This window comes from Anopheles funestus, chromosome 2RL, assembly GCF_943734845.2.
Source record: "Anopheles funestus chromosome 2RL, idAnoFuneDA-416_04, whole genome shotgun sequence".
NCBI lineage: Eukaryota > Metazoa > Arthropoda > Insecta > Diptera > Culicidae > Anopheles > Anopheles funestus.
The window spans coordinates 35913196-35927644 of NC_064598.1; the positions used below are offsets into that span (position 1 = coordinate 35913196).

A 14449-nucleotide genomic window follows, 5' to 3' on the forward strand; every position below is an offset into this window, starting at 1 on the left:
GTCTGGGAGTCCACTTTCCAGCTTCCTCACTGATCCGATGTTTAAAGAATCGAGAGCTAGAATAAAAGCGGAACTGGCTCGAGGAAAAAGTAATCCTATTTAACGCACTCGCTTTCACTTTCAATCGCTAGTTGGAAAAAGGGGTTTTTTCCTGCTTTTGAAGATGAAGTGAAACTGAAAGCGAATGTTGAATTCGATAACTTCCTTTTGAATCTTATTTTTTAACAGAAACCCGACACGCATTTCCATTAATCCTTCATGTATTTGCGAAGGTTATTCCAAAGAATGGAATGTAATTTTAAAAGAAACTCATTCCCAAAAGTATCTTTTCGTTTGAAATCCTTCACAACGAGAAGCATCGGTATCAATCATTCTAAATTAATGTTTCTTTAAAAAAAACATAACGAAATAATCCTCTCTAGTGTACGACTCCTGCCATATGACTAACCTTTTGTTTTAAGCTAAATTGTGCTCCTTGTAATACCGGGCTTTGGTTGTTTGTTCAGGCGTTACGTGCCGATACGTAGCCGTTCGTTTTGCAGAGAAAGGATCATTGGTTTTCCATTTTTTTAATGCTTTTTTTTCTCTCCAGTTTTGCGCACTTCCAGAGCTCCATCGATGGAAAACATGATGGCAGGAGTAAAGAAGCATTAATCATCTTTGAACTGATTGACGTTGGGCAGGTGAATCACAGAGGAGAAAGGATCAGGGAATACCTTTCAACCTGTGTTTTTTTTTTCTACACAGCAAGGAAAAGCTTGTTGAGCATCGAAGAAGTGATTGTAGCGCGACCGTTAGGAAAAACGGCCCCGAAAGGCACGTTCAGTAGTGCCTGATGGAAAATCATGACGTCCCGGTTAGGAGGATCGAAAGCTTTCTCTTATCGAAGCGTTCTGCTGCATAATCACCTTCCATTTTTCCCATGCCCGGAAAACAGGTACGTACGCAGCCTTGTTTCGGTGATTGAAATGATTAATGATTGGTGAAATATGAAATATTGGATGTGCTTAAATTGTTAAAATGATAACGAACGAAAGCGCAGGCACAAGCACAGATGAGGCATTTTACCGGTTTTCAATCTGAGGGATGAAACATTGCTTGTTTCTGGTTGTTTTTAAGGAACATTACTTTTAAATGGAATGTATATAAATGTAATAAAATGTAATTAAATAACTAATCTTTACTTTAGTAAATAACTAATATTCTATTGTTTGTCTTAAATCTTCATTGTTACAAGATTATCAATTGAATTGCAAACGCTTTTCTTAAATTAAGTTTCTTTAAGCTTCCTTCCACAGTGTTAATTGAATGCGCATTATCTCTCCCACTACAAACATTGGACCCCATTATCCGATTTGCCAAATGAAATCTCATTCAAATAGCAATGTGAAACATCCATCCATAATCCAACCCGAGAAGTTGTTTAAAAACTCATTTAGCTCAAACCACATCGTTGCCTTCCTGTTTGATTCAGTTACAATTCAGCACCAATCGTCTTGAAGAAATACGCGCCGAACGCTCCTCACCGAACGACACACGCGAACCAGAGAGTTGTGGAAATTCTTCGCCTCATTTGCGGACAGGATTCGCGTGCGTGGGATACCACACAGCGGAAGACAACACATCCCCAACAGGTGTCGATAATTTAAAATTTATGTACTACCATCGGTTACCGCTTAATCCACGGGGGCTGACGTTAGAACTCTCGAACCAATTTCACCAGGGGTGGAATCATCGATCGGTTTGCCTCAAACGTTAGAGGATGAGTATAAAGCGCATAACTTGTCCCTGGGTTTTGCGCCTCCATAAACGAACATTCGAAAGGGGAGCAGAAGCAAACTCCTACGTAGCTGACTTAAATAATGTCCGTTTAGAACAAAAGGAGTTTAAAATATGTTAAGACTTTCATTAAGAGTAGTTTACTGATTTTTTTATGGTTTTCTATTGGCTACTATTGGAGTTGTCAAAGTTAGCAGGGCTGACGGGAGTTCAACTCAACACTGTAAACGTACTGTGTTTACTTAACGCGATCAGTCTGTTCTTTACTTAACGAAAGTGATGCCAAATTCTTTAGGCAGACATGTATATGTTTGAAATGTAAGTAAATTTATTTAAATTATCAATTTATGAGGAAAGCAAACCTGACTAAAGCTGATTATTCCCAATCCACGTTTATATAACGCTTAAATATATAAATACAATGGATATATGTTGCACATAATTTACAAAACATAATGGGGGCGCGGCTCGGTGGTGTATGTGATAAACCCGTCCACACGGCAGGACCGGGTATCAAATCCCATATGGACCGTCTCCCTGTAGCAAAGACTGGCTATCCGACTACGTGGTACAATTAAATCAAATAAAACAAATAAATAAAGTCTTATAGATATAGCCGGCATGACATTAAGGGTCATTTAACCAACAAGATAGAGAGAGAGAGAAAGAGAGAGAGAGAGAGATAGATAGAGAGAGAGAATGCGAACCATTTAAAAGAATAAAAGTGAAAGAAAACAAGAAAAGTATTGTCGCAAAAAGCGCAATTTTAGGAGAAACATTCCTCAATTCATTGTATGAATATATTATGCCACTTTTTTGTAGTGATAACAGTTTGTCTACAGCATAACGCGATGGAGACGCACAAAAGCATTTTCCAACGATGATGATGGGGTGCATTTTTTGGGTTACACTTAACTCTTCCATTTAAAACGTTTCAGAAGCAAATATCCGACAGCAAATAAGCTTCTCCTGCTAAAATAGCAGCCTTTTTGCTCCCTCTAAACCTGGTTCCATCAACAAACTAAATCCCCGAAAAAGAGTGAATGATACGAACGCCCATAGGGAGTTTGTAATAAACTTAATGCTCATTTTTTGTGGTTAAAATTTTAAAACAAAAGCAACATTTTAATTATGTTTGTCTGATGCCATTGAGGCTCAAGCCAGCAAACAATAACAACAACAACAACAAAAACCCCGAAAGAAGGGGAAAAATGTTTTTCCTCCCAAAACATGTTCATGAGCCGGTTGACATGGCAAAAACTGGTCCGTGTGTGTGTATGTGTGGAAAACACACACTCACTGCAGAACCACTCTTCCACATTTTTCTGGCAGTTTTGTTTTTCCATGGCCTCAAGATATCGATTTTGGACCGTGTTTCACATTTGCCCCCGAAATGAACAAATTAACAACACAGGTTTTAGGAGATTTTTCTCTGAATTTTTTTTTCCCTTTTTCGAGAAGTTCCCTATGTAACGATGTGGTGCTTTTAGCTTCGTCGCTTCGTCGACAGATGAGGAGCCCGGACAGGATCGTATTTACATTACTAATTGGCGGTAAACAACAGTTGCTCGGTAAATCTGATTACTTATGCCAATAGTGGTGCATCCGCAACATGGGTAGGGAATCTTTTTTGATGAAAATATCATGAAAGGAAAGAATTAAGGACGAGTATAAAAAGGACCAATTTATATGCTTTTAATTACCCCAAAAAATACTCCAGAAAGAACAAGTTTATTATAAGCTAATGTAAAAGATATCAGTTGTATAATATCAAAATCTAAAAAAAAGCTTTCATATAAACTCCACACCACGAAAGTTCACCTTTGAAAGCTCCAATCGCTACCGTCATCATCGTTATCTTTCTTCATCGCGGTACGGCGTTAGACACTAACCTACTGTATAGTGTATATATATCGTACGTGCTTAAAAACCCACCAAAGTCAAGTATCGAAACCAACTACCCGTAGCCTTGGATCGTGCCACTGAAATGGTTTATCAAAACGAAATAGAAAGAAAGAAAAAACGCTCCACACTTATGTATTAAACCAACTGTGGTTCCCAAACCCGGCGAATGTAGCAAAGCGGACGGAACGCATACAGATGGATGGCAAATAAATAAGGTACCGAAACACACAACAGTTGCAGTTACCTTCTTTTTTTTGTTTTTAGTATTCACTTACACACTAGCGCAAGCACACGGTACCGGGGTGGTTTCTTGGTTTCGTTTGCCGTTGTGTTTGAAAAGCGACATTAGGAGAAATCTATGCAACCGGCACGTGCGTGTTGAGTGTGGCATGAAACATTTACAGGTAAATAATAGAAACTATAAAATGTCGAACTACTATCAACACGGAGGATCGGAAAACGGGAAATAGTAAATTAGAAATAAAGGGACAGAAAAGTAGTCTCCAAGAAAGGGATACTAATTCATTCATATGTGCAAATTGTTTAATGGATGACAAGGAAGAGGAAAGGAATAAAATATGTAAAATAAGAAACATAAAACCATTAATTAACCCAAGTACTATCATGCGTTCTAAGGGATTTTTTAGTGGTGAATACTTTATACAAAATTTTTTAAAGCTGTTATAGTTTTTAATTTCAGATTAAAGCGTGAATATATTTACGGAAAAAATTTTAAACCTCAAAAATAAATGTAATTCAAAGTCAAAATGACTAGCGCAGTAGTTCTTGTGTTAAAGAATAAAGTTGTCAAATAACTTACCAGCAATGACCAGTCTTACAAAGTACTATATTTTGTCACTTTGTGTGTAATCCTTGGGGGTTTGTATTCCCCGAATGTTGTTGTCATAGCAAGCTAAAGAGCTTTTCTTAGCCACCATTTGGGAAGCACCCAACTAGTTAATCCTTCCAGTGTTTATAGAACAGACGTTTTCAATTTTGTTAAACCAAATCAACTTTATATGGATACTGCTAATTCGTTTTTATAAACACTTTTCCTCTTTACACTTACACTAAATGTCTTTTACTCTTACGGTTTGGATTTTGATTTAGAGAATTCCTTTAACATTAGAACGTTGATTTGCTGTAAAATCCTGTGAATAAAATAGAAACAAAATTATGCTTTATGTATAACGATGGTACGATGATGATTCCAGTACATAGGCCCGGCCTTCGTTTTCACTGATCCACCATTACGTTTCACCGCAAAACACACTTGACCCGGCACAATACAAAATTCCACGATCCGCACCATCAGCTTGTGCTATGTACAACACGACACTCGTTCGTATATACTACGAAAGGTTCTCTCACTCACTCTCTCCCGCTCCCGCTCCCTTTCGTTTCGATTGCTGTGTTGCGAACTGTTTCACTTCTTCTCGCACTTTCTCTTTCTCGTGACGGTGCAAACAGTGCACGTTAGAAAAGTAGTAAACGGATATGCAATAAAATTACACTTTTTATAGTATTATTTATTTTAATATTATTGCTTTTGCAGCAATATATACACTTTTTTTAGTAAATAATAAAATATTTTTACGCCCACAAGTAATCCTCGATATATTTTACTAATCGTTTGGCACTATACTTAAAACACTCTTAGTAATCACTCACAACGCGACCAATATCGCTACACATACTAGAACGCGTGCGCGAAAAAGAGATGGCACAAGGGTAGGTAACAAAAAAAAACACACACACAACACGACAGAATAGAGGGCGAAAAAGCTGTCACTCGGAACAGGAAACGGAACCGACCGTAGCCTGCGAGCGAAAACTCGAGGCGAAAACACGACCAGCACGAACACTTGCGGCAAAGCCGAACCATTCCCGAACCGTGTGCAGTGGGGGAAATGGTACGAATTTTCCCCAACCAGCCGAAAAACCTAGCTCCTCAACAATCAGCACAGTAAGGACATTCGGCTGGCAGTGTGTTTTGGTTGACTTTTGACGCTACACGCACACTGCGTAAACAACACCTTGCGATGCAATTTTCCCTTTTTGCCCGGCGTATGAAAATGATGGAGCAGCCAACTGCACATTCACTGTGTGGCCCCATCGTTGTTCTTCACGCACGATTGCACGATTGTGCCGTGGCTGTGCTGCACTTGGTTCGGAGCCTTTTGCTTACTTTCGCTGTAAAATCGGAAAGCAGATAAATGCCAAACGGTGCCAACAACAACGCACTTCACTGTGACGTAGCGATCGCTGCAAGACTCCACACCACCAATCGAAGTAACCGTGTGGGTAGCGAACGAGCGAGCTTCCCTTTACCTACATACTTCCCTGTGTATTTGTACATTAACAGCAAAAAAAAAAACAATCAAAGCAACTGTTAAAAAAAGGGAATTTCTTTTCACTCCCTCCATCTGCCCCAAAAAAAACCTCCCTTCACCCTGAACAATTTGCTCACGCACGCACGATCTCTATAGAACTATAGAGCTCCATCGTGAAGGCTTTGTACAAATTCGTGACCGGTTTCACCAGGAATGGCGATATCGGAGGCTTCAGAACACGCACTAAGCACCTCCTTCACTGATGTGTGCACAAACGCACACACACGCACACACGCGCACACAAACTTACGCGGTTACACATAGGCACCGGCTCAAAACGTAGGTGACAGTCGCGTATCCATTTGGCCGTGGTCTACTGGTTGCTTTTGCCGTGCATCCGAGCGCGCGCTCCACCAGCGTGCGTGCGCTCACAGCAATGGGGGGTGGGGGATGATGGTATGGGGTGAGATTTGTTGCTTCGTACACGCTGATGATGGAGCACCTTTGATGCAGCAAAACACACTCGCTCCGGAGTTTTTGGCAGGCGCGTATCCGAAAGCGTCAACACTACGCCAAAGCTGTTTTCCGAGTAATCGTTCTGTTTGTGTTGACGTGCGTGTGCAGTCTCTCACGTTCGCCAACATATGATGCTCTCGCGTGCAATTTTCTCGCTCGCTCTCGCACGCTCTTTCTCACCGCCCTTCGTGCTCTCGTGCATTCGGTGGATCATCGGTGAATGTACACACACACACTACCGTACATGCGGGCACTGTGCGATTCTGTTTTCGCTCCGCTCAGCAACAGCATCAGGAAAATCCCGAGAGCACGCAAGCACACACACAAACATACACACGCACACACTGCCAGACACAACGCGACCGGTTGTTGCTTCCGCACGCATACACTCGTGCGCGGAAAAAAAACACCGTACTCGTACGTTGGCCGCTGTAACTTTTTTGTTCTTTTGCGCTCTTGCAATATTATGGCTTTAGCAAAAAATCAACACAAAAACAATAAAAAAAAGCCTGAAGCATCTTACCCTTACTGACAACGACCATCCACCCCAACCCGAACAAAACCTTTCCTTGTTTTCCAAAAAACCCAATCCAGCGCGCGCCCGGTGAAAATCAAATTCCTGCCGCATACACAACCACACCAAGCTTCCCCGGCGCCATTTCCATCCTGAACCTTTCGCAACACAGCGCACCAAACGCACCACAGCCCTGCACAACTACACGGGCACACGCGTACGTACGGTGAGCTTCCTTTTGTGCATGTATGCGTTGTGACCCTTTCGTAGGGTTGTTTTTTTTTTGGTATGGTGCCGCCGATCCAGCTGTCGAAGGCTGCCACCACCGCCACAACTGCACGAAGCGGACAGCAAAATTTGCACCCGAAAATACGAACGTTTTCCTTTTGCCGGCTTTTCGATGGTTGCGTTGAATTTGGCGAATCCTTTTTCGAACGGGGAAATGGGGTTTTGCTAAATTTCATTTTGTTAACAACATCTCTTTCTATAATACTTTTACATAGGCATACAACCAACATTTATATAAAGCTGATATATTAGCATTTATACTATACTATAATACATAATTCAGGAAGTGTACTATCTTTAGTCCTTTTAAGTCTAATAATGGGCAATGTAATATTGTTTGTTTTATATGCAGTTTCATTAAATGTTAATTGGCCTTTACATTAAAAATTAAAAAAGATAAAAATTTACAATTTTTTCCTGTTTAACTTATGGCTTAAAGTGAGTTAATTGGCGCTTCGTAAATAATATAAAACCCAATTAAAAAAACAGTACATTCAATTTTCAATGCTAATAATTCAATTTTTAGCACTTATATCATTTAAGCCATATCAATCATTAAACATAAAAAATAAAGTATGGTAAGAAAATTTATGCATGTAGTTGGTTCTAAAGCATGTGAAAGATTGAAGAAAGTTTTAATTTTAAGACCGATTCACATTTTGGGATTTCTACTGTGCTACCAAACAGCTGAAATTCTTTTTTTTTAACGACTGGGAAATGTTATAAAATAATAAAGAAATTTGTCAACATAAAAAAATCTTATCATAAATTGTTTTCGATTCAGTAACAATTAAAAGAAAGGAGCAAAGGACTAATCCATTTGAACAAAACGAAACAGTTGTAAAATACAATAAATTCCTTTTGTTTTATTGGTAATTGAGGCGTGACTTAATAAACTAGTGTTAGTTATGTAGCGTGATTAGTCAGCGGTGAGTTCAGAATATTGTTTGGAAACTTAGATTTGAACCCATAACCCACAATCTATTGGACTGAAAAACTGAACACAATGCCATAGCTCAGCTGCGTTAACACTTAAAATTGGTACATTATTGTTGATATGATAATTTTACAAATACTATCAAACAAGCGGCTCGTGTAGCTCAAATTCACAGTCCCTAAAATTCCCTTCAGAAACAACAACATATTAAAACGATCCCATCGATTTTCAAGATGTTTTAAAATTTGTCACTAATTAAAATATTAATCTACAGCATCAATCGAAAGAAGAAGAAAAAAAACAAGCAAAGGATGATCGATATGCATTCTCCATAGGTACACGTAACATCAAAGCCACGTTCAGTAAACGATCTTGCTTATGCTCTTTCTAGTACATAGCAAACACTCTTTGCTGCAATTATTGCTCACTCTCCTGTCCACCGCACGCATGCATGATCTCGCTCGCTCGCCGAGAGCATCGAGGCTGGTGACTTTCGCTGACCTCTGCGCTACTGCGCCACAGACTTTCGAAATTATTTTCGCGTTGCAACCCATGCTAACCCATCGTTTTTGGGATTTGGCTACAACCAAAAGCAACGACAATTGCATCACCTCATTTACTAGCCTTCCTCTTTCCTTCAGCAATAATCACTAAAAATATGCTACTTGGAGGCGAATAAAATGACCCCATTTGGGAAGTGCTATGCTTTAGTAGAAGGTGTTTGTGCGCATTTCAGCAAACGCGATAGAAAAACCTGTTTTATGTTTTGTGTTCCTACTCAATCTTGTAACATAGCTGTTGCTGGGCTATGGTAGAAAGGCATGGAGAACAATAATACAATAAACAAGACACCTACTCTACGCCCTCGCCAACAGCATTTGCTAGAAACGGAACGGTGGAACGTTCTGCTGTTTGAAGTTTTTGCTGCGGAGGCTTTAAGCGATGGAGAGCAGAGAAGAAATTTGATTTGTTTTAAGCTTCAATAACTACAATCTGGATTCAGTAAAATATATATAGGTATAAATACATTACTAAAAGGATTTAGTCAAATATGCCTTATATTAAGACAATAAAGAAATATCCGATAATACACAAAACTTTAGTCAAATAAAACAATACATAGGACAAAATTTGCAGCATATTACCATCCCTTTTTGGATGAAGATCAAACTTCACTATACTCACAAGCCGGAAACAGCAGGATAAAGTTTTTAGCTGTAATCGGATTTAGACTAATTTTGGGAAACAAAAGCGCCGACCTTAGGTGTCGAGGATTTGAGGAACTTTTGTTGCTGGTCGTCATAGGAAAAGTATAAATTAACTCCCAACCATACCAGGCTCGTTGATGTGAGATTATACACATGGCACAACGATATCATGTGGTTAGTCATTAGTATAGTTCACTGCCTTCGTTATGAAATTTACATTTAAAATGGATAAAAAACAGGTTTATGGAGGGTAGTTTCTAGCATATTTTTAATTTGGTTTTTTCTCTGCTCTCTACAGTTATTGGTCTGCAAATGGATTCGGAGTTGTAGGAATTACAAGTATTTTTAATCAATATCCTCAATTTTCCGGTGATGAAGTATGATTTCAAGATGAAGTACGATTATGTTTAAACAAATAAACATGAATATTAATACTTAATGTTTCTAAGATGTTATGAGAATTACATAAATGTTGTAATTTAAGTTACAAACGGGTAGTCTGACGCACGATTTATGATTCCACCTTCGAATTAATATCATCTGGATAGGCCTCTTGTTAGAAGGGTTTCGAAACAAGGCACATGTGGACCAAGATTAAACCGCCATAATTGGTTAGAATTTTCATATCATAGTATAATTAAGGTTAGGTTTGTAAATGTAGGTTAAGATATTACTTTGTTAAGCCGCGTGACGAAAGAATTTTGGAATAAATTATGAAAAATTATAATAATTTCATGTTTAATTTGCGGCTAGTTGACGCAGTCCTGTCTTGTGGTCTTAAGAAAGAAAAGGCGATCAATGTATGAATGTAAACGCCTTTCACTAGTGAAGAAACGATATTTAAATATTGGAAGGATTCTATCATCGTTCGAGATTCGTTCAATTAAAGGTTGTCAGTGATTATATAAAATCTTAATCAGAATAGATTAAATACAATATAATTCATTCCAATTATAATAGTTCGATTTAAAAAAGGAGACAAAGTGCAGACTGAGATATTCAATAAATGAGTAAATATGAAACATCATTAATTCGAACCGTAAATGGTATTAACTTCTAACATTTTTGCTGCTTGAAAAGTTTACCTATGAAGGTTTTTCTTTTCTTGAACAACGGGAATACAATTTTTTGTCTATTATAGTTTCACTATTGAAATATATTAGCTATGTTTTTATATGTTTATCTGTATGATCATCACTCATTATCACTCAGCATACGCTTGCTATAGACCTTTGCCTTTTATCATATTTTATATAATGGGTAGTTATTAAAAATTACTTTAAACATGGATGATTATTAATTAAATTGATTAACTGTAAAGCTCTTAAAAGTAACAAGTGTTCCAAAATCTAGCTTAAATCTCTATTACCATCTATAGCAACACACGAATATTTTACATAGTCTTAATATTAATGTTCGTATTTTTTTGGGGTAAATTCGTATCGTATCTATCAGGGTTAAATTCTTGAGTGAAAATTGTTAGTAAACCTATAGACAATTGTTTCACCCGATATTGCCGATGGTTTTAGCATATCACACCATTACTTAGTTATACAACCATAAATTTACTAAAAAAGTTAAATTTTTTTAAATGGTGTTCTATTATTAGTTGGTGGAAGTACGAGATGCTTGCAGTGCCTAAGAATGCTGCAGCATCCAAAAGTTGGTCCCATTGCTATGCAATAGGTCCTTACAAGACTACTCCAAATACTTAGGTATGCTTACATGGATATGGTAATATACAAGGACAGGAAAGCCAGAAATGGTACCACAAAAAAGAAAATGTATATCCTTCTTTTTTATTCTAATATTTAGCATTGCTTCAAATGTGTCATGACCTTACGAAGGATGCAAACAAGGACCGTATTATGATGAAACCTAGATTAAACCTAACTAACATTCATAATTAAAGCATAATAATTATTATATCCCATAAACTCAGAAAGTATTTGCTCCACGAATTGTGGGTTTATTCACAGTAGTTTACAAAACTAATAAACTCAACAAAGCTTTTTTATGAAGATTTAATCATCAGCGAGTTAAAATAAACCTTGTCAACGTAGATGCCTGTTCGTTATCATCGTCTCCATTTCCCGAGCGAGTGACGCTCGTCCACTGCACGTACGCCCTTATTCTACCCATCAGCACAGCACTTGTGCGGTGTTGCCACTGGGAGCAAGTTCTTTCTTATCATTTCCGATCGTGGCCGTCATTTAGGTGCGTCCAGTACCACCGCACACTGCCGGTGGTGTATTTGTGCACAAATCGGTACGTATCGGAGTTTCGGTGCAAGCTCCGATTACCGCGTGCAATGATAGTTGTGGAATGTAACACACGGGAAGCACAAACTTGTTAAGCTACTTAAACGAAATTAGTACATTCGAACGTACTATTACAGTACAACTACAAGCACAAGCAAGCGGTTAACAAATAACCGTGCAGCCATAGAATGGTTCAAAAGGGGTTCAATTTCACCCATGGTCCGATATTATTATATGCGGTTATGGTTCGTAAACAGATTGATGTATAGGGCATATATTAGCGTGCGCGTGTGTGTGAGAGAGAGAGAAAAAAGGGCCGAAAATGAGACACAGCGAGCTCAAGGATAAATGTGAAATCGATATTTGTTGATAAAAATGAAAACTTTGTAACAATTCGATCATTCAGAGCAGAACATAAATGTGACCTTTGTTGGTACCAGGCACCACCACGTTGCGACTAATACATAAAGGCAATTCAGAGACATTAATTTAGTGAAAGTACCTTTCGATTCTAAAAATATCAATAATTGTTGAGTCGCAAATTCCTACACACACAAACATGCCCAACCTGCAGATTTAAGTGTATTTTTTTCTTCTTCCATGTATGTCTACATTCTAATCTCATTTTTAGTCGAAACAGTTCACCCTATCCTTTCTCTAAATACAAAATTGTAAAGAAAAACCCCTTTTGCATTAACCTTGCGATGATGTTTTGTTGCTGTAAAAACTGTTGTAAAAATACTCACGCAGTTGTGGTTGAGTTAAGTGCCACGTAAGCTCGATAACCCCGGTAGGCAGCTTCAAGAAACCGTCAACACGAGAGCGAGAGCGCGAACCCCGCAAAACTGTACTACCGCACACACGAATGTCCGTTCTAAATGAAGTACGGCACAAACACCACCAACCTGCGACCAGAGACCGCGCGTGCTATGTTAAGAGCGTACGCGAATCAAACGCACGTCACGTCGGTTTTAACACCGCTGTCCTCTGTATCCGCTTGCAACCCCGTGTTCCTCCGAGGTTTGGTGTCCACCGCACGGTAACTATATTTCGTGGACGAGAAGTGGCCCCATCAGTGACGGTCACGAATCACACACACACACGTAGAGGGTCGGAAATGGCATGCGTTGGGCATATTTTTCTTTCAACCGTATGCTAACATACGGAGATGAAAACGTTAGTGATCTACGTTAGAATATCTCTGTATCCCAAATGTCGTCAGCAGAGAGGAAGCTCTAGCTGGGACCGTGTTGGGTTGGGATCCGCTACCAAAGCAGACATTAATTTGACACGTTTTTACTACTCTGCTACAAACTACCAATTACACAACCATTTTCCACACGGTCTAACCGACCGTTTTGTGGTGAGACAAATGGTACAAAATGACAACCGTACTGAAGGGATGGTAAAAGGATACCAACATCTCAACATCAACAGAATATAGACGATCACCGGGACCGGGAGATGTATTAGTAACTTATGGCATTTATCACGAAAAGGCAGAAATGTGTTGGAAGCTGTCAATAATTAGGCGTTTAACATTGTGTGAATTAAATCTAGCAGATCAATTAAAATATTTATCGATTCCTAGAAGTTTTTGTGATCATGGAAATGTACTCGTCACGGGGGGTTACAGTATTTGATGTTATCGTAACTGATAGTAGTGTGAAATCTCGTCTCTTAGTCAAATAATCTTCCCTTAAGATAACACTGAGAAAAAACAAAAATTAAAAGATAACTAATGATAACTTTGTACGTCAACGAATCGATGAGACGTTCACAAATTCCGAGAACGTTAATCACAGCAAAGTACTTCGTTCATTGCCCCTTTTCTTTCAAAAAATGTGTCATAATTTATTGTTATCTGTAGCTAGTAATTAGTCATGAAACTTTTTTTCTGTAAGACTGTTTCTTTTCCTTTTTAAAAATTAAACAGTGATTACTTATATTTTCATCCCCAGCACCGCTAGCGAAGAAACCTTATCCCGTGCATATTAGCACCGCTGGACGGCACATAAATCATAATTGTTGCCTGTTTGAATGATTTTTGGAACAATTATTGAAGGTCTCGCTTAAAACTTCCCCAAAAAATTGTCCACCAGTAGTTGCGACACGCTGGAAGAAAAATAAAAATGTAAAAACATGAAAAGAATAATAGGAAAGAAATTCAAACAAAATGCAGCGGGAGCAGTGGTTTTTTTGTTGCCGATTACGTTGCTTTTGCATTTTAAAAATGGGCAAGAAAACTCAAGGAAATGAAGTGCTAAACCGGTAGGACATTAATTTTAAAAATATACACTTTCCAGAAGCTGCTTTTTTACAACACCCGTAATTTCTTTTGTCTGGCAAGAACGATTCTTTAGCTTTCCTAACCTTATGGAACAGTGGTTCGAAGCGGATAAAGAAAGTGGATTTTTACTTGTTCGCCTTTCCTTCTGTTGCATTTGTTATGCTGTTTTTACGGGAATTTATTTCGGCTGGGACATGCTGGGCGAAGCGCGAAAACTTTTGCAATTAATCGTAATTGTTAATTGTAATTTCCAATCTGCCGTTGTGCAAGCTGCGGAGGAGATCGGGCGCCGTTTCAACGGCAGGATATTTCCGACTGGACGACTTCTACCCCCTCTTCTAGTGTGACGGAAGCATGGGTGCTGAGCCCCCCCATTTTTGGAACTTTATTTTGCCGTAGGTTAATTTAATCGAGTTTT

The 14449-nt window shown here is 38.7% G+C and overlaps 1 protein-coding gene across 5 annotated transcripts in view; it reads right to left on the reverse strand.

Annotated features, from left to right (window-relative positions):
- Positions 1 to 12668, reverse strand: part of LOC125760495 (uncharacterized) — a 43325-nt gene extending 30657 nt beyond the window's left edge. The window contains exons 1-2 of one of the 5 annotated variants that reach the window (XM_049420663.1): positions 12488 to 12668; positions 4505 to 4835 (exon numbers count right to left, since the gene is read on the reverse strand). The gene's annotated coding sequence lies outside the window, so the exon portion shown is untranslated. Of the gene's footprint in view, positions 1 to 4504; positions 4836 to 5872; positions 6130 to 6327; positions 6609 to 12487 lie in introns of those variants that run through there. The other 4 variants (XM_049420660.1, XM_049420661.1, XM_049420658.1 and 1 more) reach the window with 4 other exon arrangements.
- Positions 12669 to 14449: the final 1781 nt, after the last annotated feature.